A 23,055-nucleotide genomic window follows, 5' to 3' on the forward strand; every position below is an offset into this window, starting at 1 on the left:
TGCTTTAGTGTAGGGTTCTGAATTGTGACTTAACTGCGGGTAATAACGCGATTTTGGAAAAGAGAGTATCTCCCGCAGGGAAGCTGCTACCATCAAATGCTTGCTCTCGTTAGAGTCTTCTCTGGAATCTCTGTCACAGTAAGCTGCAGATTCGCTCCTAAGAGAATGCTTTAGTCTAGGGTTCTGAATTGTGACTTAACTGCGGGTAATAACGCGATTTTGGAAAAGAGAGTATCTCCCGCTGGGAAGCTGCTACCATCAAATGCTTGCTCTCGTTAGAGTCTTCTCTGGAATCTCTGTCACTGTAAGCTGCAGATTCCCTCCTAAGAGAATGCTTTAGTCTAGGGTTCTGAATTGTGACTTAACTGCGGGTAATAACGCGATTTTGGAAAAGAGAGTATCTCCCGCAGGGAAGTTGCTACCATCAAATGACGACTCTCGGTTAGAGTCTTCCCTGGAATCGCTTTCAGTGCAAGCTGGAAAAGCACGACTAACAGTATGTTTTAGTCTAGAATACTGGATTGCGGCTTGACATCACCCAATAACTCGATATTGGAAAAGAGAGTATCTCCCGCAGGGACGATGCTAGCATGGAATGCTGCTGCTTCTGAACGTCTTCTCTTAGAGCGCTTTCACTGCAAAGCAAGACTTGTAGAACTTTCAGTCTCGTCTTGTGTACTGTAACAGCGGAATGCCTCTTAAAGCGTCACTTCAAAATTTCATAGCGTTCAGCACAAGTACCGCAGGGAAGCTGCTACCATCAAAAGCTGGGTCTCGTTAGACTCTACTCAGGAAGCGCTTTCACTGCAAGCTGCAGATTCCCTCCTAAGAGAATGCTTTAGTTTAGGGTACTGAATTGTGACTTAACTGCGAGTAATAACGCGATTTTGGAAAAGAGAGTATCTCCCGCAGGGAAGCTGCTACCATCAAATGCTTGCTCTCGTTAGAGTCTTCTCTGGAATCTCTTTCACTGCAAGCTGCAGATTCCCTCCTAAGAGAATGCTTTAGTGTAGGGTTCTGAATTGTGACTTAACTGCGGGTAATAACGCGATTTTGGAAAAGAGAGTATCTCCCGCAGGGAAGCTGCTACCATCAAATGCTTGCTCTCGTTAGAGTCTTCTCTGGAATCTCTTTCACTGCAAGCTGCAGATTCCCTCCTAAGAGAATGCTTTAGTCTAGGGTTCTGAATTGTGACTTAACTGCGGGTAATAACGCGATTTTGGAAAAGAGAGTATCTCCCGCAGGGAAGTTGCTACCATCAAATGAGGACCCTCGGTTAGAGTCTTCCCTGGAATCGCTTTCAGTGCAAGCTGCAAAAGCACGACTAACAGTATGTTTTAGTCTAGAATACTGAATTGCGGCTTGACATCGCCCAATAACTCGATATTGGAAAAGAGAGTATCTCCCGCAGGGACGATGCTAGCATGGAATGCTGCTGCTTCTGAACGTCTTCTCTTAGAGCGCTTTCACTGCAAAGCAAGACTTGTAGAACTTTCAGTCTCGTCTTGTGTACTGTAACAGCGGAATGCCTGTTAAAGCGTCACTTCAAAATTTCATAGCGTTCAGCACAAGTACCGCAGGGAAGCTGCTACCATCAAAAGCTGGGTCTCGTTAGACTCTACTCAGGAAGCGCTTTCCTGCAAGCTGCAGATTCCCTCCTAAGAGAATGCTTTAGTCTAGGGTTCTGAATTGTGACTTAACTGCGGCTAGTAACGCGATTTTGGAAAAGAGAGTATCTCCCGCAGGGAAGCTGCTACCATCAAATGCTTGCTCTCGTTAGAGTCTTCTCGGAAATGTCTTTCACTGCAAGCTGCAGATTCCCTCCTAAGAGAATGCTTTAGTCTAGGGTTCTGAATTGTGACTTAACTGCGGGTAATAACGCGATTTTGGAAAAGAGAGTATCTCCCGCAGGGAAGCTGCTAGTATGGAATGCTGCTGCTTCTGAATGTCTTCTCTTAGAGAGCTTTCACTGCAAAGCAAGACTTGTAGAACTTTGAGTCTCGGTTTGTGTACTGTAACAGCGGAATGCCTGTTAAGGCGACCCTTCAAAATCTCATAGCGTTCAGCACAAGTACCGCAGGGAAGCTGCTACCATCAAAAGCTAGCTCTCGTTAGAGTCTACTCGGGGAGCGCTTTCAGTGCAAGCTGCAAAAGCACGACTAACAGTATGTTTTAGTCTAGAATACTGAATTGCGGCTTGACATCGCCCAATAACTCGATATTGGAAAAGAGAGTATCTCCCGCAGGGACGATGCTAGCATGGAATGCTGCTGCTTCTGAACGTCTTCTCTTAGAGCGCTTTCACTGCAAAGCAAGACTTGTAGAACTTTCAGTCTCGTCTTGTGTACTGTAACAGCGGAATGCCTGTTAAAGCGTCACTTCAAAATTTCATAGCGTTCAGCACAAGTACCGCAGGGAAGCTGCTACCATCAAAAGCTGGGTCTCCTTAGACTCTACTCAGGAAGCGCTTTCACTGCAAGCTGCAGATTCCCTCCTAAGAGAATGCTTTAGTTTAGGGTACTGAATTGTGACTTAACTGCGGCTAGTAACGCGATTTTGGAAAAGAGAGTATCTCCCGCAGGGAAGCTGCTACCATCAAATGCTTGCTCTCGTTAGAGTCTTCTCTGGAATCTCTTTCACTGTAAGCTGCAGATTCCCTCCTAAGAGAATGCTTTAGTCTAGGGTTCTGAATTGTGACTTAACTGCGGGTAATAACGCGATTTTGGAAAAGAGAGTATCTCCCGCAGGGAAGCTGCTACCATCAAATGCTTGCTCTCGTTAGAATCTTCTCTGGAATCTCTTTCACTGTAAGCTGCAGATTCCATCCTAAGAGAATGGTTTAGTCTAGGGTTCTGAATTGTGACTTAACTGCGGGTAATAACGCGATTTTGGAAAAGAGAGTATATCCCGCAGGGAAGCTGCTACCATCAAATGCATACTCTCGTTAAAGTCTTCTCTGGAATCTCTTTCATTGCAAGCTGCAGATTCGCTCCTAAGAGAATGCTTTAGTGTAGGGTTCTGAATTGTGACTTAACTTCGAGTAATAACGCGATTTTGGAAAAGAGAGTATCTCCCGCAGGGAAGCTGCTACCATCAAATGCTTGCTCTCGTTAGAGTCTTCTCGGAAATGTCTTTCACTGCAAGCTGCAGATTCCCTCCTAAGAGAATGCTTTAGTCTAGGGTTCTGAATTTTTACTTAACTGCGGGTAATAATGCGATTTTGGAAAAGAGAGTATCTCCCGCAGGGAAGCTGCTAGTATGGAATGCTGCTGCTTCTGAATGTCTTCTCTTAGAGAGCTTTCACTGCAAAGCAAGACTTGTAGAACTTTGAGTCTCGGTTTGTGTACTGTAACAGCGGAATGCCTGTTAAAGCGTCACTTCAAAATTTCATAGCGTTCAGCACAAGTACCGCAGGGAAGCTGCTACCATCAAAAGCTAGCTCTCATTAGAGTCTACTCGGGGAGCGCTTTCAGTGCAAGCTGCAAAAGCACGACTAACAGTATGTTTTAGTCTAGAATACTGGATTGCCGCTTGACCTTACCCAATAACTCGATATTGGAAAAGAGAGTATCTCCCGGAGGGAACATGCTAGTATGGATTGCTGCTGCTTCTGAACGTCTTCTCTTAGAGCGCTTTCACTGCAAAGCAAGACTTGTAGAACTTTCAGTCTCGTCTTGTGTACTGTAACAGCGGAATGCCTGTTAAAGCGTCACTTCCAAATTTCATAGCGTTCAGCACAAGTACCGCAGGGAAGCTGCTACCATCAAAAGCTGGGTCTCGTTAGACTCTACTCAGGAAGCGCTTTCACTGCAATCTGCAGATTCCCTCCTAAGAGAATGCTTTAGTCTAGGGTTCTGAATTGTGACTTAACTGCGGGTAATAACGCGATTTTGGAAAAGAGAGTATCTCCCGCAGGGAAGCTGCTACCATCAAATGCTTGCTCTCGTTAGAGTCTTCTCTGGAATCTCTGTCACAGTAAGCTGCAGATTCGCTCCTAAGAGAATGCTTTAGTCTAGGGTTCTGAATTGTGACTTAACTGCGGGTAATAACGCGATTTTGGAAAAGAGAGTATCTCCCGCTGGGAAGCTGCTACCATCAAATGCTTGCTCTCGTTAGAGTCTTCTCTGGAATCTCTGTCACTGTAAGCTGCAGATTCCCTCCTAAGAGAATGCTTTAGTCTAGGGTTCTGAATTGTGACTTAACTGCGGGTAATAACGCGATTTTGGAAAAGAGAGTATCTCCCGCAGGGAAGTTGCTACCATCAAATGACGACTCTCGGTTAGAGTCTTCCCTGGAATCGCTTTCAGTGCAAGCTGGAAAAGCACGACTAACAGTATGTTTTAGTCTAGAATACTGGATTGCGGCTTGACATCACCCAATAACTCGATATTGGAAAAGAGAGTATCTCCCGCAGGGACGATGCTAGCATGGAATGCTGCTGCTTCTGAACGTCTTCTCTTAGAGCGCTTTCACTGCAAAGCAAGACTTGTAGAACTTTCAGTCTCGTCTTGTGTACTGTAACAGCGGAATGCCTCTTAAAGCGTCACTTAAAAATTTCATAGCGTTCAGCACAAGTACCGCAGGGAAGCTGCTACCATCAAAAGCTGGGTCTCGTTAGACTCTACTCAGGAAGCGCTTTCACTGCAAGCTGCAGATTCCCTCCTAAGAGAATGCTTTAGTTTAGGGTACTGAATTGTGACTTAACTGCGAGTAATAACGCGATTTTGGAAAAGAGAGTATCTCCCGCAGGGAAGCTGCTACCATCAAATGCTTGCTCTCGTTAGAGTCTTCTCTGGAATCTCTTTCACTGCAAGCTGCAGATTCCCTCCTAAGAGAATGCTTTAGTGTAGGGTTCTGAATTGTGACTTAACTGCGGGTAATAACGCGATTTTGGAAAAGAGAGTATCTCCCGCAGGGAAGCTGCTACCATCAAATGCTTGCTCTCGTTAGAGTCTTCTCTGGAATCTCTTTCACTGCAAGCTGCAGATTCCCTCCTAAGAGAATGCTTTAGTCTAGGGTTCTGAATTGTGACTTAACTGCGGGTAATAACGCGATTTTGGAAAAGAGAGTATCTCCCGCAGGGAAGTTGCTACCATCAAATGAGGACCCTCGGTTAGAGTCTTCCCTGGAATCGCTTTCAGTGCAAGCTGCAAAAGCACGACTAACAGTATGTTTTAGTCTAGAATACTGAATTGCGGCTTGACATCGCCCAATAACTCGATATTGGAAAAGAGAGTATCTCCCGCAGGGACGATGCTAGCATGGAATGCTGCTGCTTCTGAACGTCTTCTCTTAGAGCGCTTTCACTGCAAAGCAAGACTTGTAGAACTTTCAGTCTCGTCTTGTGTACTGTAACAGCGGAATGCCTGTTAAAGCGTCACTTCAAAATTTCATAGCGTTCAGCACAAGTACCGCAGGGAAGCTGCTACCATCAAAAGCTGGGTCTCGTTAGACTCTACTCAGGAAGCGCTTTCCTGCAAGCTGCAGATTCCCTCCTAAGAGAATGCTTTAGTCTAGGGTTCTGAATTGTGACTTAACTGCGGCTAGTAACGCGATTTTGGAAAAGAGAGTATCTCCCGCAGGGAAGCTGCTACCATCAAATGCTTGCTCTCGTTAGAGTCTTCTCGGAAATGTCTTTCACTGCAAGCTGCAGATTCCCTCCTAAGAGAATGCTTTAGTCTAGGGTTCTGAATTGTGACTTAACTGCGGGTAATAACGCGATTTTGGAAAAGAGAGTATCTCCCGCAGGGAAGCTGCTAGTATGGAATGCTGCTGCTTCTGAATGTCTTCTCTTAGAGAGCTTTCACTGCAAAGCAAGACTTGTAGAACTTTGAGTCTCGGTTTGTGTACTGTAACAGCGGAATGCCTGTTAAGGCGACCCTTCAAAATCTCATAGCGTTCAGCACAAGTACCGCAGGGAAGCTGCTACCATCAAAAGCTAGCTCTCGTTAGAGTCTACTCGGGGAGCGCTTTCAGTGCAAGCTGCAAAAGCACGACTAACAGTATGTTTTAGTCTAGAATACTGAATTGCGGCTTGACATCGCCCAATAACTCGATATTGGAAAAGAGAGTATCTCCCGCAGGGACGATGCTAGCATGGAATGCTGCTGCTTCTGAACGTCTTCTCTTAGAGCGCTTTCACTGCAAAGCAAGACTTGTAGAACTTTCAGTCTCGTCTTGTGTACTGTAACAGCGGAATGCCTGTTAAAGCGTCACTTCAAAATTTCATAGCGTTCAGCACAAGTACCGCAGGGAAGCTGCTACCATCAAAAGCTGGGTCTCCTTAGACTCTACTCAGGAAGCGCTTTCACTGCAAGCTGCAGATTCCCTCCTAAGAGAATGCTTTAGTTTAGGGTACTGAATTGTGACTTAACTGCGGCTAGTAACGCGATTTTGGAAAAGAGAGTATCTCCCGCAGGGAAGCTGCTACCATCAAATGCTTGCTCTCGTTAGAGTCTTCTCTGGAATCTCTTTCACTGTAAGCTGCAGATTCCCTCCTAAGAGAATGCTTTAGTCTAGGGTTCTGAATTGTGACTTAACTGCGGGTAATAACGCGATTTTGGAAAAGAGAGTATCTCCCGCAGGGAAGCTGCTACCATCAAATGCTTGCTCTCGTTAGAATCTTCTCTGGAATCTCTTTCACTGTAAGCTGCAGATTCCATCCTAAGAGAATGGTTTAGTCTAGGGTTCTGAATTGTGACTTAACTGCGGGTAATAACGCGATTTTGGAAAAGAGAGTATATCCCGCAGGGAAGCTGCTACCATCAAATGCATACTCTCGTTAAAGTCTTCTCTGGAATCTCTTTCATTGCAAGCTGCAGATTCGCTCCTAAGAGAATGCTTTAGTGTAGGGTTCTGAATTGTGACTTAACTTCGAGTAATAACGCGATTTTGGAAAAGAGAGTATCTCCCGCAGGGAAGCTGCTACCATCAAATGCTTGCTCTCGTTAGAGTCTTCTCGGAAATGTCTTTCACTGCAAGCTGCAGATTCCCTCCTAAGAGAATGCTTTAGTCTAGGGTTCTGAATTTTTACTTAACTGCGGGTAATAATGCGATTTTGGAAAAGAGAGTATCTCCCGCAGGGAAGCTGCTAGTATGGAATGCTGCTGCTTCTGAATGTCTTCTCTTAGAGAGCTTTCACTGCAAAGCAAGACTTGTAGAACTTTGAGTCTCGGTTTGTGTACTGTAACAGCGGAATGCCTGTTAAAGCGTCACTTCAAAATTTCATAGCGTTCAGCACAAGTACCGCAGGGAAGCTGCTACCATCAAAAGCTAGCTCTCATTAGAGTCTACTCGGGGAGCGCTTTCAGTGCAAGCTGCAAAAGCACGACTAACAGTATGTTTTAGTCTAGAATACTGGATTGCCGCTTGACCTTACCCAATAACTCGATATTGGAAAAGAGAGTATCTCCCGGAGGGAACATGCTAGTATGGATTGCTGCTGCTTCTGAACGTCTTCTCTTAGAGCGCTTTCACTGCAAAGCAAGACTTGTAGAACTTTCAGTCTCGTCTTGTGTACTGTAACAGCGGAATGCCTGTTAAAGCGTCACTTCCAAATTTCATAGCGTTCAGCACAAGTACCGCAGGGAAGCTGCTACCATCAAAAGCTGGGTCTCGTTAGACTCTACTCAGGAAGCGCTTTCACTGCAATCTGCAGATTCCCTCCTAAGAGAATGCTTTAGTCTAGGGTTCTGAATTGTGACTTAACTGCGGGTAATAACGCGATTTTGGAAAAGAGAGTATCTCCCGCAGGGAAGCTGCTACCATCAAATGCTTGCTCTCGTTAGAGTCTTCTCTGGAATCTCTGTCACAGTAAGCTGCAGATTCGCTCCTAAGAGAATGCTTTAGTCTAGGGTTCTGAATTGTGACTTAACTGCGGGTAATAACGCGATTTTGGAAAAGAGAGTATCTCCCGCTGGGAAGCTGCTACCATCAAATGCTTGCTCTCGTTAGAGTCTTCTCTGGAATCTCTGTCACTGTAAGCTGCAGATTCCCTCCTAAGAGAATGCTTTAGTCTAGGGTTCTGAATTGTGACTTAACTGCGGGTAATAACGCGATTTTGGAAAAGAGAGTATCTCCCGCAGGGAAGTTGCTACCATCAAATGACGACTCTCGGTTAGAGTCTTCCCTGGAATCGCTTTCAGTGCAAGCTGGAAAAGCACGACTAACAGTATGTTTTAGTCTAGAATACTGGATTGCGGCTTGACATCACCCAATAACTCGATATTGGAAAAGAGAGTATCTCCCGCAGGGACGATGCTAGCATGGAATGCTGCTGCTTCTGAACGTCTTCTCTTAGAGCGCTTTCACTGCAAAGCAAGACTTGTAGAACTTTCAGTCTCGTCTTGTGTACTGTAACAGCGGAATGCCTGTTAAAGCGTCACTTCAAAATTTCATAGCGTTCAGCACAAGTACCGCAGGGAAGCTGCTACCATCAAAAGCTGGGTCTCGTTAGACTCTACTCAGGAAGCGCTTTCACTGCAAGCTGCAGATTCCCTCCTAAGAGAATGCTTTAGTTTAGGGTACTGAATTGTGACTTAACTGCGAGTAATAACGCGATTTTGGAAAAGAGAGTATCTCCCGCAGGGAAGCTGCTACCATCAAATGCTTGCTCTCGTTAGAGTCTTCTCTGGAATCTCTTTCACTGCAAGCTGCAGATTCCCTCCTAAGAGAATGCTTTAGTGTAGGGTTCTGAATTGTGACTTAACTGCGGGTAATAACGCGATTTTGGAAAAGAGAGTATCTCCCGCAGGGAAGCTGCTACCATCAAATGCTTGCTCTCGTTAGAGTCTTCTCTGGAATCTCTTTCACTGCAAGCTGCAGATTCCCTCCTAAGAGAATGCTTTAGTCTAGGGTTCTGAATTGTGACTTAACTGCGGGTAATAACGCGATTTTGGAAAAGAGAGTATCTCCCGCAGGGAAGTTGCTACCATCAAATGACGACTCTCGGTTAGAGTCTTCCCTGGAATCGCTTTCAGTGCAAGCTGGAAAAGCACGACTAACAGTATGTTTTAGTCTAGAATACTGGATTGCGGCTTGACATCACCCAATAACTCGATATTGGAAAAGAGAGTATCTCCCGCAGGGACGATGCTAGCATGGAATGCTGCTGCTTCTGAACGTCTTCTCTTAGAGCGCTTTCACTGCAAAGCAAGACTTGTAGAACTTTCAGTCTCGTCTTGTGTACTGTAACAGCGGAATGCCTGTTAAAGCGTCACTTCAAAATTTCATAGCGTTCAGCACAAGTACCGCAGGGAAGCTGCTACCATCAAAAGCTGGGTCTCGTTAGACTCTACTCAGGAAGCGCTTTCACTGCAAGCTGCAGATTCCCTCCTAAGAGAATGCTTTAGTTTAGGGTACTGAATTGTGACTTAACTGCGAGTAATAACGCGATTTTGGAAAAGAGAGTATCTCCCGCAGGGAAGCTGCTACCATCAAATGCTTGCTCTCGTTAGAGTCTTCTCTGGAATCTCTTTCACTGCAAGCTGCAGATTCCCTCCTAAGAGAATGCTTTAGTGTAGGGTTCTGAATTGTGACTTAACTGCGGGTAATAACGCGATTTTGGAAAAGAGAGTATCTCCCGCAGGGAAGCTGCTACCATCAAATGCTTGCTCTCGTTAGAGTCTTCTCTGGAATCTCTTTCACTGCAAGCTGCAGATTCCCTCCTAAGAGAATGCTTTAGTCTAGGGTTCTGAATTGTGACTTAACTGCGGGTAATAACGCGATTTTGGAAAAGAGAGTATCTCCCGCAGGGAAGTTGCTACCATCAAATGAGGACCCTCGGTTAGAGTCTTCCCTGGAATCGCTTTCAGTGCAAGCTGCAAAAGCACGACTAACAGTATGTTTTAGTCTAGAATACTGAATTGCGGCTTGACATCGCCCAATAACTCGATATTGGAAAAGAGAGTATCTCCCGCAGGGACGATGCTAGCATGGAATGCTGCTGCTTCTGAACGTCTTCTCTTAGAGCGCTTTCACTGCAAAGCAAGACTTGTAGAACTTTCAGTCTCGTCTTGTGTACTGTAACAGCGGAATGCCTGTTAAAGCGTCACTTCAAAATTTCATAGCGTTCAGCACAAGTACCGCAGGGAAGCTGCTACCATCAAAAGCTGGGTCTCGTTAGACTCTACTCAGGAAGCGCTTTCCTGCAAGCTGCAGATTCCCTCCTAAGAGAATGCTTTAGTCTAGGGTTCTGAATTGTGACTTAACTGCGGCTAGTAACGCGATTTTGGAAAAGAGAGTATCTCCCGCAGGGAAGCTGCTACCATCAAATGCTTGCTCTCGTTAGAGTCTTCTCGGAAATGTCTTTCACTGCAAGCTGCAGATTCCCTCCTAAGAGAATGCTTTAGTCTAGGGTTCTGAATTGTGACTTAACTGCGGGTAATAACGCGATTTTGGAAAAGAGAGTATCTCCCGCAGGGAAGCTGCTAGTATGGAATGCTGCTGCTTCTGAATGTCTTCTCTTAGAGAGCTTTCACTGCAAAGCAAGACTTGTAGAACTTTGAGTCTCGGTTTGTGTACTGTAACAGCGGAATGCCTGTTAAGGCGACCCTTCAAAATCTCATAGCGTTCAGCACAAGTACCGCAGGGAAGCTGCTACCATCAAAAGCTAGCTCTCGTTAGAGTCTACTCGGGGAGCGCTTTCAGTGCAAGCTGCAAAAGCACGACTAACAGTATGTTTTAGTCTAGAATACTGAATTGCGGCTTGACATCGCCCAATAACTCGATATTGGAAAAGAGAGTATCTCCCGCAGGGACGATGCTAGCATGGAATGCTGCTGCTTCTGAACGTCTTCTCTTAGAGCGCTTTCACTGCAAAGCAAGACTTGTAGAACTTTCAGTCTCGTCTTGTGTACTGTAACAGCGGAATGCCTGTTAAAGCGTCACTTCAAAATTTCATAGCGTTCAGCACAAGTACCGCAGGGAAGCTGCTACCATCAAAAGCTGGGTCTCCTTAGACTCTACTCAGGAAGCGCTTTCACTGCAAGCTGCAGATTCCCTCCTAAGAGAATGCTTTAGTTTAGGGTACTGAATTGTGACTTAACTGCGGCTAGTAACGCGATTTTGGAAAAGAGAGTATCTCCCGCAGGGAAGCTGCTACCATCAAATGCTTGCTCTCGTTAGAGTCTTCTCTGGAATCTCTTTCACTGTAAGCTGCAGATTCCCTCCTAAGAGAATGCTTTAGTCTAGGGTTCTGAATTGTGACTTAACTGCGGGTAATAACGCGATTTTGGAAAAGAGAGTATCTCCCGCAGGGAAGCTGCTACCATCAAATGCTTGCTCTCGTTAGAATCTTCTCTGGAATCTCTTTCACTGTAAGCTGCAGATTCCATCCTAAGAGAATGGTTTAGTCTAGGGTTCTGAATTGTGACTTAACTGCGGGTAATAACGCGATTTTGGAAAAGAGAGTATATCCCGCAGGGAAGCTGCTACCATCAAATGCATACTCTCGTTAAAGTCTTCTCTGGAATCTCTTTCATTGCAAGCTGCAGATTCGCTCCTAAGAGAATGCTTTAGTGTAGGGTTCTGAATTGTGACTTAACTTCGAGTAATAACGCGATTTTGGAAAAGAGAGTATCTCCCGCAGGGAAGCTGCTACCATCAAATGCTTGCTCTCGTTAGAGTCTTCTCGGAAATGTCTTTCACTGCAAGCTGCAGATTCCCTCCTAAGAGAATGCTTTAGTCTAGGGTTCTGAATTTTTACTTAACTGCGGGTAATAATGCGATTTTGGAAAAGAGAGTATCTCCCGCAGCGAAGCTGCTAGTATGGAATGCTGCTGCTTCTGAATGTCTTCTCTTAGAGAGCTTTCACTGCAAAGCAAGACTTGTAGAACTTTGAGTCTCGGTTTGTGTACTGTAACAGCGGAATGCCTGTTAAAGCGTCACTTCAAAATTTCATAGCGTTCAGCACAAGTACCGCAGGGAAGCTGCTACCATCAAAAGCTAGCTCTCATTAGAGTCTACTCGGGGAGCGCTTTCAGTGCAAGCTGCAAAAGCACGACTAACAGTATGTTTTAGTCTAGAATACTGGATTGCCGCTTGACCTTACCCAATAACTCGATATTGGAAAAGAGAGTATCTCCCGGAGGGAACATGCTAGTATGGATTGCTGCTGCTTCTGAACGTCTTCTCTTAGAGCGCTTTCACTGCAAAGCAAGACTTGTAGAACTTTCAGTCTCGTCTTGTGTACTGTAACAGCGGAATGCCTGTTAAAGCGTCACTTCCAAATTTCATAGCGTTCAGCACAAGTACCGCAGGGAAGCTGCTACCATCAAAAGCTGGGTCTCGTTAGACTCTACTCAGGAAGCGCTTTCACTGCAATCTGCAGATTCCCTCCTAAGAGAATGCTTTAGTCTAGGGTTCTGAATTGTGACTTAACTGCGGGTAATAACGCGATTTTGGAAAAGAGAGTATCTCCCGCAGGGAAGCTGCTACCATCAAATGCTTGCTCTCGTTAGAGTCTTCTCTGGAATCTCTGTCACAGTAAGCTGCAGATTCGCTCCTAAGAGAATGCTTTAGTCTAGGGTTCTGAATTGTGACTTAACTGCGGGTAATAACGCGATTTTGGAAAAGAGAGTATCTCCCGCTGGGAAGCTGCTACCATCAAATGCTTGCTCTCGTTAGAGTCTTCTCTGGAATCTCTGTCACTGTAAGCTGCAGATTCCCTCCTAAGAGAATGCTTTAGTCTAGGGTTCTGAATTGTGACTTAACTGCGGGTAATAACGCGATTTTGGAAAAGAGAGTATCTCCCGCAGGGAAGTTGCTACCATCAAATGACGACTCTCGGTTAGAGTCTTCCCTGGAATCGCTTTCAGTGCAAGCTGGAAAAGCACGACTAACAGTATGTTTTAGTCTAGAATACTGGATTGCGGCTTGACATCACCCAATAACTCGATATTGGAAAAGAGAGTATCTCCCGCAGGGACGATGCTAGCATGGAATGCTGCTGCTTCTGAACGTCTTCTCTTAGAGCGCTTTCACTGCAAAGCAAGACTTGTAGAACTTTCAGTCTCGTCTTGTGTACTGTAACAGCGGAATGCCTGTTAAAGCGTCACTTCAAAATTTCATAGCGTTCAGCACAAGTACCGCAGGGAAGCTGCTACCATCAAAAGCTGGGTCTCGTTAGACTCTACTCAGGAAGCGCTTTCACTGCAAGCTGCAGATTCCCTCCTAAGAGAATGCTTTAGTTTAGGGTACTGAATTGTGACTTAACTGCGAGTAATAACGCGATTTTGGAAAAGAGAGTATCTCCCGCAGGGAAGCTGCTACCATCAAATGCTTGCTCTCGTTAGAGTCTTCTCTGGAATCTCTTTCACTGCAAGCTGCAGATTCCCTCCTAAGAGAATGCTTTAGTGTAGGGTTCTGAATTGTGACTTAACTGCGGGTAATAACGCGATTTTGGAAAAGAGAGTATCTCCCGCAGGGAAGCTGCTACCATCAAATGCTTGCTCTCGTTAGAGTCTTCTCTGGAATCTCTTTCACTGCAAGCTGCAGATTCCCTCCTAAGAGAATGCTTTAGTCTAGGGTTCTGAATTGTGACTTAACTGCGGGTAATAACGCGATTTTGGAAAAGAGAGTATCTCCCGCAGGGAAGTTGCTACCATCAAATGAGGACCCTCGGTTAGAGTCTTCCCTGGAATCGCTTTCAGTGCAAGCTGCAAAAGCACGACTAACAGTATGTTTTAGTCTAGAATACTGAATTGCGGCTTGACATCGCCCAATAACTCGATATTGGAAAAGAGAGTATCTCCCGCAGGGACGATGCTAGCATGGAATGCTGCTGCTTCTGAACGTCTTCTCTTAGAGCGCTTTCACTGCAAAGCAAGACTTGTAGAACTTTCAGTCTCGTCTTGTGTACTGTAACAGCGGAATGCCTGTTAAAGCGTCACTTCAAAATTTCATAGCGTTCAGCACAAGTACCGCAGGGAAGCTGCTACCATCAAAAGCTGGGTCTCGTTAGACTCTACTCAGGAAGCGCTTTCCTGCAAGCTGCAGATTCCCTCCTAAGAGAATGCTTTAGTCTAGGGTTCTGAATTGTGACTTAACTGCGGCTAGTAACGCGATTTTGGAAAAGAGAGTATCTCCCGCAGGGAAGCTGCTACCATCAAATGCTTGCTCTCGTTAGAGTCTTCTCGGAAATGTCTTTCACTGCAAGCTGCAGATTCCCTCCTAAGAGAATGCTTTAGTCTAGGGTTCTGAATTGTGACTTAACTGCGGGTAATAACGCGATTTTGGAAAAGAGAGTATCTCCCGCAGGGAAGCTGCTAGTATGGAATGCTGCTGCTTCTGAATGTCTTCTCTTAGAGAGCTTTCACTGCAAAGCAAGACTTGTAGAACTTTGAGTCTCGGTTTGTGTACTGTAACAGCGGAATGCCTGTTAAGGCGACCCTTCAAAATCTCATAGCGTTCAGCACAAGTACCGCAGGGAAGCTGCTACCATCAAAAGCTAGCTCTCGTTAGAGTCTACTCGGGGAGCGCTTTCAGTGCAAGCTGCAAAAGCACGACTAACAGTATGTTTTAGTCTAGAATACTGAATTGCGGCTTGACATCGCCCAATAACTCGATATTGGAAAAGAGAGTATCTCCCGCAGGGACGATGCTAGCATGGAATGCTGCTGCTTCTGAACGTCTTCTCTTAGAGCGCTTTCACTGCAAAGCAAGACTTGTAGAACTTTCAGTCTCGTCTTGTGTACTGTAACAGCGGAATGCCTGTTAAAGCGTCACTTCAAAATTTCATAGCGTTCAGCACAAGTACCGCAGGGAAGCTGCTACCATCAAAAGCTGGGTCTCCTTAGACTCTACTCAGGAAGCGCTTTCACTGCAAGCTGCAGATTCCCTCCTAAGAGAATGCTTTAGTTTAGGGTACTGAATTGTGACTTAACTGCGGCTAGTAACGCGATTTTGGAAAAGAGAGTATCTCCCGCAGGGAAGCTGCTACCATCAAATGCTTGCTCTCGTTAGAGTCTTCTCTGGAATCTCTTTCACTGTAAGCTGCAGATTCCCTCCTAAGAGAATGCTTTAGTCTAGGGTTCTGAATTGTGACTTAACTGCGGGTAATAACGCGATTTTGGAAAAGAGAGTATCTCCCGCAGGGAAGCTGCTACCATCAAATGCTTGCTCTCGTTAGAATCTTCTCTGGAATCTCTTTCACTGTAAGCTGCAGATTCCATCCTAAGAGAATGGTTTAGTCTAGGGTTCTGAATTGTGACTTAACTGCGGGTAATAACGCGATTTTGGAAAAGAGAGTATATCCCGCAGGGAAGCTGCTACCATCAAATGCATACTCTCGTTAAAGTCTTCTCTGGAATCTCTTTCATTGCAAGCTGCAGATTCGCTCCTAAGAGAATGCTTTAGTGTAGGGTTCTGAATTGTGACTTAACTTCGAGTAATAACGCGATTTTGGAAAAGAGAGTATCTCCCGCAGGGAAGCTGCTACCATCAAATGCTTGCTCTCGTTAGAGTCTTCTCGGAAATGTCTTTCACTGCAAGCTGCAGATTCCCTCCTAAGAGAATGCTTTAGTCTAGGGTTCTGAATTTTTACTTAACTGCGGGTAATAATGCGATTTTGGAAAAGAGAGTATCTCCCGCAGCGAAGCTGCTAGTATGGAATGCTGCTGCTTCTGAATGTCTTCTCTTAGAGAGCTTTCACTGCAAAGCAAGACTTGTAGAACTTTGAGTCTCGGTTTGTGTACTGTAACAGCGGAATGCCTGTTAAAGCGTCACTTCAAAATTTCATAGCGTTCAGCACAAGTACCGCAGGGAAGCTGCTACCATCAAAAGCTAGCTCTCATTAGAGTCTACTCGGGGAGCGCTTTCAGTGCAAGCTGCAAAAGCACGACTAACAGTATGTTTTAGTCTAGAATACTGGATTGCCGCTTGACCTTACCCAATAACTCGATATTGGAAAAGAGAGTATCTCCCGGAGGGAACATGCTAGTATGGATTGCTGCTGCTTCTGAACGTCTTCTCTTAGAGCGCTTTCACTGCAAAGCAAGACTTGTAGAACTTTCAGTCTCGTCTTGTGTACTGTAACAGCGGAATGCCTGTTAAAGCATCACTTCCAAATTTCATAGCGTTCAGCACAAGTACCGCAGGGAAGCTGCTACCATCAAAAGCTGGGTCTCGTTAGACTCTACTCAGGAAGCGCTTTCACTGCAATCTGCAGATTCCCTCCTAAGAGAATGCTTTAGTCTAGGGTTCTGAATTGTGACTTAACTGCGGGTAATAACGCGATTTTGGAAAAGAGAGTATCTCCCGCAGGGAAGCTGCTACCATCAAATGCTTGCTCTCGTTAGAGTCTTCTCTGGAATCTCTGTCACAGTAAGCTGCAGATTCGCTCCTAAGAGAATGCTTTAGTCTAGGGTTCTGAATTGTGACTTAACTGCGGGTAATAACGCGATTTTGGAAAAGAGAGTATCTCCCGCTGGGAAGCTGCTACCATCAAATGCTTGCTCTCGTTAGAGTCTTCTCTGGAATCTCTGTCACTGTAAGCTGCAGATTCCCTCCTAAGAGAATGCTTTAGTCTAGGGTTCTGAATTGTGACTTAACTGCGGGTAATAACGCGATTTTGGAAAAGAGAGTATCTCCCGCAGGGAAGTTGCTACCATCAAATGACGACTCTCGGTTAGAGTCTTCCCTGGAATCGCTTTCAGTGCAAGCTGCAAAAGCACGACTAACAGTATGTTTTAGTCTAGAATACTGAATTGCGGCTTGACATCGCCCAATAACTCGATGTTGGAAAAGAGAGTATCTCCCGCAGGGACGATGCTAGCATGGAATGCTGCTGCTTCTGAACGTCTTCTCTTAGAGCGCTTTCACTGCAAAGCAAGACTTGTAGAACTTTCAGTCTCGTCTTGTGTACTGTAACAGCGGAATGCCTGTTAAAGCGTCACTTCAAAATTTCATAGCGTTCAGCACAAGTACCGCAGGGAAGCTGCTACCATCAAAAGCTGGGTCTCGTTAGACTCTACTCAGGAAGCGCTTTCACTGCAAGCTGCAGATTCCCTCCTAAGAGAATGCTTTAGTTTAGGGTACAGAATTGTGACTTAACTGCGGCTAGTAACGCGATTTTGGAAAAGAGAGTATCTCCCGCAGGGAAGCTGCTACCATCAAATGCTTGCTCTCGTTAGAGTCTTCTCTGGAATCTCTTTCACTGTAAGCTGCAGATTCCCTCCTAAGAGAATGCTTTAGTCTAGGGTTCTGAATTGTGACTTAACTGCGGGTAATAACGCGATTTTGGAAAAGAGAGTATCTCCCGCAGGGAAGCTGCTACCATCAAATGCTTGCTCTCGTTAGAATCTTCTCTGGAATCTCTTTCACTGTAAGCTGCAGATTCCATCCTAAGAGAATGCTTTTGTCTAGGGTTCTGAATTGTGACTTAACTGCGGGTAATAACGCGATTTTGGAAAAGAGAGTATCTCCCGCAGGGAAGCAGCTACCATCAAATGAGGACCCTCGGTTAGAGTCTTCCCTGGAATCGCTTTCAGTGCAAGCTGCAAAAGCACGACTAACAGTATGTTTTAGTCTAGAATACTGAATTGCGGCTTGACATCGCCCAATAACTCGATATTGGAAAAGAGAGTATCTCCCGCAGGGACGATGCTAGCATGGAATGCTGCTGCTTCTGAACGTCTTCTCTTAGAGCGCTTTCACTGCAAAGCAAGACTTGTAGAACTTTCAGTCTCGTCTTGTGTACTGTAACAGCGGAATTCCTGTTAAAGCGTCACTTCAAAATTTCATAGCGTTCAGCACAAGTACCGCAGGGAAGCTGCTACCATCAAAAGCTGGGTCTCGTTAGACTCTACTCAGGAAGCGCTTTCCTGCAAGCTGCAGATTCCCTCCTAAGAGAATGCTTTAGTCTAGGGTTCTGAATTGTGACTTAACTGCGGCTAGTAACGCGATTTTGGAAAAGAGAGTATCTCCCGCAGGGAAGCTGCTACCATCAAATGCTTGCTCTCGTTAGAGTCTTCTCGGAAATGTCTTTCACTGCAAGCTGCAGATTCCCTCCTAAGAGAATGCTTTAGTCTAGGGTTCTGAATTGTGACTTAACTGCGGGTAATAACGCGATTTTGGAAAAGAGAGTATCTCCCGCAGGGAAGCTGCTAGTATGGAATGCTGCTGCTTCTGAATGTCTTCTCTTAGAGAGCTTTCACTGCAAAGCAAGACTTGTAGAACTTTGAGTCTCGGTTTGTGTACTGTAACAGCGGAATGCCTGTTAAGGCGACCCTTCAAAATCTCATAGCGTTCAGCACAAGTACCGCAGGGAAGCTGCTACCATCAAAAGCTAGCTCTCGTTAGAGTCTACTCGGGGAGCGCTTTCAGTGCAAGCTGCAAAAGCACGACTAACAGTATGTTTTAGTCTAGAATACTGAATTGCGGCTTGACATCGCCCAATAACTCGATATTGGAAAAGAGAGTATCTCCCGCAGGGACGATGCTAGCATGGAATGCTGCTGCTTCTGAACGTCTTCTCTTAGAGCGCTTTCACTGCAAAGCAAGACTTGTAGAACTTTCAGTCTCGTCTTGTGTACTGTAACAGCGGAATGCCTGTTAAAGCGTCACTTCAAAATTTCATAGCGTTCAGCACAAGTACCGCAGGGAAGCTGCTACCATCAAAAGCTGGGTCTCCTTAGACTCTACTCAGGAAGCGCTTTCACTGCAAGCTGCAGATTCCCTCCTAAGAGAATGCTTTAGTTTAGGGTACTGAATTGTGACTTAACTGCGGCTAGTAACGCGATTTTGGAAAAGAGAGTATCTCCCGCAGGGAAGCTGCTACCATCAAATGCTTGCTCTCGTTAGAGTCTTCTCTGGAATCTCTTTCACTGTAAGCTGCAGATTCCCTCCTAAGAGAATGCTTTAGTCTAGGGTTCTGAATTGTGACTTAACTGCGGCTAGTAACGCGATTTTGGAAAAGAGAGTATCTCCCGCAGGGAAGCTGCTACCATCAAATGCTTGCTCTCGTTAGAATCTTCTCTGGAATCTCTTTCACTGTAAGCTGCAGATTCCATCCTAAGAGAATGGTTTAGTCTAGGGTTCTGAATTGTGACTTAACTGCGGGTAATAACGCGATTTTGGAAAAGAGAGTATATCCCGCAGGGAAGCTGCTACCATCAAATGCATACTCTCGTTAAAGTCTTCTCTGGAATCTCTTTCATTGCAAGCTGCAGATTCGCTCCTAAGAGAATGCTTTAGTGTAGGGTTCTGAATTGTGACTTAACTTCGAGTAATAACGCGATTTTGGAAAAGAGAGTATCTCCCGCAGGGAAGCTGCTACCATCAAATGCTTGCTCTCGTTAGAGTCTTCTCGGAAATGTCTTTCACTGCAAGCTGCAGATTCCCTCCTAAGAGAATGCTTTAGTCTAGGGTTCTGAATTTTTACTTAACTGCGGGTAATAATGCGATTTTGGAAAAGAGAGTATCTCCCGCAGGGAAGCTGCTACCATCAAATGCTTGCTCTCGTTAGAATCTTCTCTGGAATCTCTTTCACTGTAAGCTGCAGATTCCATCCTAAGAGAATGATTTAGTCTAGGGTTCTGAATTGTGACTTAACTGCGGGTAATAACGCGATTTTGGAAAAGAGAGTATCTCCCGCAGGGAAGCAGCTACCATCAAATGCATACTCTCGTTAGAGTCTTCTCTGGAATCTCTTTCATTGCAAGCTGCAGATTCGCTCCTAAGAGAATGCTTTAGTGTAGGGTTCTGAATTGTGACTTAACTTCGAGTAATAACGCGATTTTGGAAAAGAGAGTATCTCCCGCAGGGAAGCTGCTACCATCAAATGCTTGCTCTCGTTATAGTCTTCTCTGGAATCTCTGTCACAGTAAGCTGCAGATTCCCTCCTAAGAGAATGCTTTAGTCTAGGGTTCTGAATTGTGACTTAACTGCGGCTAATAACGCGATTTTGGAAAAGAGAGTATCTCCCGCAGGGAAGCTGCTACCATCAAATGCTTGCTCTCGTTAGAGTCTTCTCTGGAATCTCTGTCACTGCAAGGTGCAGATTCCCTCCTAAGAGAATGCTTTAGTCTAGGGTTCTGAATTGTGACTTAACTGCGGGTAATAACGCGATTTTGGAAAAGAGAGTATCTCCCGCAGGGAAGTTGCTACCATCAAATGACGACTCTCGGTTAGAGTCTTCCCTGGAATCGCTTTCAGTGCAAGCTGGAAAAGCACGACTAACAGTATGTTTTAGTCTAGAATACTGGATTGCGGCTTGACATCACCCAATAACTCGATATTGGAAAAGAGAGTATCTCCCGCAGGGACGATGCTAGCATGGAATGCTGCTGCTTCTGAACGTCTTCTCTTAGAGCGCTTTCACTGCAAAGCAAGACTTGTAGAACTTTCAGTCTCGTCTTGTGTACTGTAACAGCGGAATGCCTGTTAAAGCGTCACTTCAAAATTTCATAGCGTTCAGCACAAGTACCGCAGGGAAGCTGCTACCATCAAAAGCTGGGTCTCGTTAGACTCTACTCAGGAAGCGCTTTCACTGCAAGCTGCAGATTCCCTCCTAAGAGAATGCTTTAGTTTAGGGTACTGAATTGTGACTTAACTGCGAGTAATAACGCGATTTTGGAAAAGAGAGTATCTCCCGCAGGGAAGCTGCTACCATCAAATGCTTGCTCTCGTTAGAGTCTTCTCTGGAATCTCTTTCACTGCAAGCTGCAGATTCCCTCCTAAGAGAATGCTTTAGTGTAGGGTTCTGAATTGTGACTTAACTGCGGGTAATAACGCGATTTTGGAAAAGAGAGTATCTCCCGCAGGGAAGCTGCTACCATCAAATGCTTGCTCTCGTTAGAGTCTTCTCTGGAATCTCTTTCACTGCAAGCTGCAGATTCCCTCCTAAGAGAATGCTTTAGTCTAGGGTTCTGAATTGTGACTTAACTGCGGGTAATAACGCGATTTTGGAAAAGAGAGTATCTCCCGCAGGGAAGTTGCTACCATCAAATGAGGACCCTCGGTTAGAGTCTTCCCTGGAATCGCTTTCAGTGCAAGCTGCAAAAGCACGACTAACAGTATGTTTTAGTCTAGAATACTGAATTGCGGCTTGACATCGCCCAATAACTCGATATTGGAAAAGAGAGTATCTCCCGCAGGGACGATGCTAGCATGGAATGCTGCTGCTTCTGAACGTCTTCTCTTAGAGCGCTTTCACTGCAAAGCAAGACTTGTAGAACTTTCAGTCTCGTCTTGTGTACTGTAACAGCGGAATGCCTGTTAAAGCGTCACTTCAAAATTTCATAGCGTTCAGCACAAGTACCGCAGGGAAGCTGCTACCATCAAAAGCTGGGTCTCGTTAGACTCTACTCAGGAAGTGCTTTCCTGCAAGCTGCAGATTCCCTCCTAAGAGAATGCTTTAGTCTAGGGTTCTGAATTGTGACTTAACTGCGGCTAGTAACGCGATTTTGGAAAAGAGAGTATCTCCCGCAGGGAAGCTGCTACCATCAAATGCTTGCTCTCGTTAGAGTCTTCTCGGAAATGTCTTTCACTGCAAGCTGCAGATTCCCTCCTAAGAGAATGCTTTAGTCTAGGGTTCTGAATTGTGACTTAACTGCGGGTAATAACGCGATTTTGGAAAAGAGAGTATCTCCCGCAGGGAAGCTGCTAGTATGGAATGCTGCTGCTTCTGAATGTCTTCTCTTAGAGAGCTTTCACTGCAAAGCAAGACTTGTAGAACTTTGAGTCTCGGTTTGTGTACTGTAACAGCGGAATGCCTGTTAAGGCGACCCTTCAAAATCTCATAGCGTTCAGCACAAGTACCGCAGGGAAGCTGCTACCATCAAAAGCTAGCTCTCGTTAGAGTCTACTCGGGGAGCGCTTTCAGTGCAAGCTGCAAAAGCACGACTAACAGTATGTTTTAGTCTAGAATACTGAATTGCGGCTTGACATCGCCCAATAACTCGATATTGGAAAAGAGAGTATCTCCCGCAGGGACGATGCTAGCATGGAATGCTGCTGCTTCTGAACGTCTTCTCTTAGAGCGCTTTCACTGCAAAGCAAGACTTGTAGAACTTTCAGTCTCGTCTTGTGTACTGTAACAGCGGAATGCCTGTTAAAGCGTCACTTCAAAATTTCATAGCGTTCAGCACAAGTACCGCAGGGAAGCTGCTACCATCAAAAGCTGGGTCTCCTTAGACTCTACTCAGGAAGCGCTTTCACTGCAAGCTGCAGATTCCCTCCTAAGAGAATGCTTTAGTTTAGGGTACTGAATTGTGACTTAACTGCGGCTAGTAACGCGATTTTGGAAAAGAGAGTATCTCCCGCAGGGAAGCTGCTACCATCAAATGCTTGCTCTCGTTAGAGTCTTCTCTGGAATCTCTTTCACTGTAAGCTGCAGATTCCCTCCTAAGAGAATGCTTTAGTCTAGGGTTCTGAATTGTGACTTAACTGCGGCTAGTAACGCGATTTTGGAAAAGAGAGTATCTCCCGCAGGGAAGCTGCTACCATCAAATGCTTGCTCTCGTTAGAATCTTCTCTGGAATCTCTTTCACTGTAAGCTGCAGATTCCATCCTAAGAGAATGGTTTAGTCTAGGGTTCTGAATTGTGACTTAACTGCGGGTAATAACGCGATTTTGGAAAAGAGAGTATATCCCGCAGGGAAGCTGCTACCATCAAATGCTTGCTCTCGTTAGAGTCTTCTCGGAAATGTCTTTCACTGCAAGCTGCAGATTCCCTCCTAAGAGAATGCTTTAGTCTAGGGTTCTGAATTTTTACTTAACTGCGGGTAATAATGCGATTTTGGAAAAGAGAGTATCTCCCGCAGGGAAGCTGCTAGTATGGAATGCTGCTGCTTCTGAATGTCTTCTCTTAGAGAGCTTTCACTGCAAAGCAAGACTTGTAGAACTTTGAGTCTCGGTTTGTGTACTGTAACAGCGGAATGCCTGTTAAAGCGTCACTTCAAAATTTCATAGCGTTCAGCACAAGTACCGCAGGGAAGCTGCTACCATCAAAAGCTAGCTCTCATTAGAGTCTACTCGGGGAGCGCTTTCAGTGCAAGCTGCAAAAGCACGACTAACAGTATGTTTTAGTCTAGAATACTGGATTGCCGCTTGACCTTA

Source organism: Phaenicophaeus curvirostris, chromosome 9 (genome assembly GCF_032191515.1).
Source record: "Phaenicophaeus curvirostris isolate KB17595 chromosome 9, BPBGC_Pcur_1.0, whole genome shotgun sequence".
Lineage (NCBI taxonomy): Eukaryota > Metazoa > Chordata > Aves > Cuculiformes > Cuculidae > Phaenicophaeus > Phaenicophaeus curvirostris.